This window comes from Galeopterus variegatus, unplaced genomic scaffold, assembly GCF_000696425.1.
Source record: "Galeopterus variegatus unplaced genomic scaffold, G_variegatus-3.0.2 Scaffold7803, whole genome shotgun sequence".
Classification (NCBI taxonomy): Eukaryota; Metazoa; Chordata; class Mammalia; order Dermoptera; family Cynocephalidae; genus Galeopterus; species Galeopterus variegatus.
In genome coordinates, this window is record NW_007733914.1 from 22,737 (window position 1) to 26,038 (window position 3,302).

The following is a 3,302-nucleotide window of genomic DNA, read 5'->3' on the forward strand; positions in this document are numbered from 1 at the left end:
AGCCGCTTGGGAGCACGGCGGCGCTCCCGTTGAGGGTTCGGATCCCATGTGGAGACCGGTTCCCGCTCACTGGCTGAGCGCGGTGCGGGCGCGATACCGAGGGTTGCGATCCCATTACCGGTCAGTAAAAAAGACAAAATGGAAAAAAAAAAAATGCTGGAGCAGTGCAAAGGATTCATTTCAGCCTGTGCTCTTCCCACTACGACCCTGTTCTTGGCCCAACAACTGGCCCTTAAGAAGCACAGGGCACGTGTATTTGAGAACAGAGAAAATCTGACTCTGGGACTTAAGGAAATAGTGAACTCCTCACAAGCCAATCTCCTGATCAGCTGAGGTCCACTAATTAATTACCAGCAACTCTACCCCAGCCACTTCTCCCAGATGGATGACACTCTGGCCCCCAGGGCTGGGGATGGGGGAGTGGAGGCTATTGCCAGATTTGAGCAGCTCACGGGAGAGCCCAGATCCATTTCACAGCCACCAGCTACAATGAAACCATCATCACCAATTCTCATGGGCCTATGAAGTGAATAGGGTCCTTGCAAGAAGCCCTTGGCTCACCTCCAAGGGGACAAAGAACACTTCCACTGGATTTTTCCTGGGACTGTTGTCTCCAGGAGGGAAGAGAAAGGGGACAAGACCTCACACATCCTGTTATACATATATTCTATACTCAAGGAAAAGGCTAATCACTAAGTGACTATCAGGACCCCTGAGAGTATGGAGGAAGATGATGGCCATTATCCAAAAATGCCCCTGCTCACCTCCGCCCCATCTGAGGCTGCCTCCTGCTCTGAAGTGGCTGTCCTGGGTCTGGAAAGAGAAGCAGGGAATCTGTCTCTGGAGGCAGGTGCTTTCCTTCTGAATGTGTGCCCCTTCCTAACTGGATTCTGAGACTGGGATGGAGGAAAGTAAGAAGGTAGAGAGATACGTGGGTGTGGGTGTGTGTGTGATGTGTGCATGTGTGTGTGTGTTCTCCAGATCTAGATGCCGACTAAAATGTGTAATGTCGAAAATTAAGAGCCAGTACCACCCCCTTGAAAGAGCTCAAACTTTGGCATCTGGAGACCTAGGTTCAAGTCACCATTCAGGCATTTCCTGTGTAAGGGTAGAAGCTTCCTTGCCAGGCATGAGTTTTGTGCTTTATCTGCATTTTCTGATGCCATTGTCCCCATAACCCTATTTTAAAAAAACCCATCATCATCAACATTCACAGAGAAAAATGTAGAAGCATAGAGATTTAAACAATTTGCCCAAGAGCATGCAGCAGCTAAGTGAGAGATCCAAGATTGGAACACATCAGTTGATTTCAAATCTAATGCACCAGCACCTTCTCCCCTGAGCCTCAGTTTCCTCATCTGTAAAATGGGTGTGATTGTAATACTTACCTCATGAGTTTACTGCAGTTACACAAAACAATGCAGGGAAAACACCTTGCAAACTGCTACAAGGTCAGCTGCTGCTGTCATTATCAGACAAGATTGAACAGCACAGGTGACAAAAGAGAGTGACTTTCTCTTTCTGCATTTTTGATAAAGCCTTGTGAAGTAGCTGGCTGAGGCCAATGGGTTCTTTTTGCCAGTCTCATCTGCACCTCTTAGTCGGCCGTGGGGAGCTGAGAGCCAGCCCTCCTACCCTGCAGTGCGCTGGGAAAATCGCATTAACAGGAGAAGATGAGACATGATAATCAATCGTTTGTATCATTTATGCCAGAATTTAGTATTAGGAGCTGCTCTTAACCTGGTTTCAGACCGCAGCTATCCATGGACTGTCTGTTCCCATCACCCCACACCTCATTACGGTCCAGAGTTTGACTCATTCCTGCATCTTCCCTTCCTCCCGAGGTTTGGAACATTTATGCATGATTTCCCCGTGGTCTTCCCTCTTGGAGGTATGGCCAAAGGCCTGGAAATGACAACTGTGCACTCTATAAAGTGCTTTTTAACCTCATCCACTCTTCCAGTCCTCACCACAGCCCAGCAAGTTAGATATAATCATGCACGCCTGGTTTACACATGAAAAGACTAAGAGTCAGAGGAACTGAGCAGCTTGCCCAAGAGAGAAGAGGAAGAGAAGCAGAGGGGCTCAGGCAGTCCCCACGTGTGATGCTCAGTTTGTAATGCCCGAGGTGGGCCAAGGCCTGGTGTGCGTCACCTCCCCCGGGCACGTACTCGGTCTAGCCTAGCTGGGAAGCAAGGAAAGGAGGTGCCCTGCAAGGACGTCAGCAGCAGGGAGGACCCCTGGAGATTCACCTCCTCATAGGAGGAAGAACACAGAGCACATGCACGAGCCGGTTCAGCATCTGCTGACAGCTCACATACTAGGACAACTGGCTGAACAGGGGGGTGAGGGATGAGACCTGCTAGGATATGACTGGCATGGGGAGATGGGAAGAAAGGTGAGGGATGAGACCTGCTAGGATATGACTGGCATGGGGAGATGGGAAGAAAGATGAGGGATGAGACCTGCTAGGATATGACTGGGATGGGGAGATAGGAAGATAGGGGAGCAAGGCACATGCCACTCAGACTCTCAGTAATGTGCCCTGAGCTCCCAGGCTGATGCAGGAGCGTGTCAGTACGAGGGGCAGCCTGCGTGCCCTGTTCTCATGTCCCTCCTCCAGCATTTAGGACTGACTCTCAGGAAAGGGCTTCACTCTCTCATCTTGGTCTCACTCTCTGGCAGTTACAAAGGCACAGTAGAGAGCTCTGCTACCACCCTCCCTACTAAAAGGTGTGTGTTGAAGGGGAGATGTCAGGCTGGAACAGCAGGCAGAGCAAGAATGTGTATTTCTCACGGCCACCCTGGAGCAAGCTGGCCTGATGCTATTTTGATCCTGGAGCATCAGACAGTCCCTTCCTCTGTTGGGGTTACATTGCCCCCTCCAGGCAGTCCTCCTGGGTGGCTCCCTCCAGTGTAGTCACATTGGTATCCTCGCCCAGCTGCCGCAGGAAGTGCAGCTCCCTCTTGCCCCCTTCCTCTCGCTGCCCCAATGCCTCAGCCTGATCCAGCCACAGATTTCCAAGCAGACCTCATGGTCTGGGTCTGAGTGGCCCACTTGAAGCTCCCCTTCCCCCGGCCTCGTGGGGGAGACCCCCCCCCACACACACTCTTTCTCTCCTCTTTGGCAGGGAGGATGTACAGTTTGCTATCTCCAAGGATAACCCTTCCTCCAATTTCTCAAACTCTATATTTCAATCCTTTATTCCCTTGTGGTGTGTGATGAGGTAAAGGTGACAAAATCAGTTTCTAGCCACCCCCTCTGTGAGTCCTGCATAGGTGAGGGGATGTTTTCACCCTTA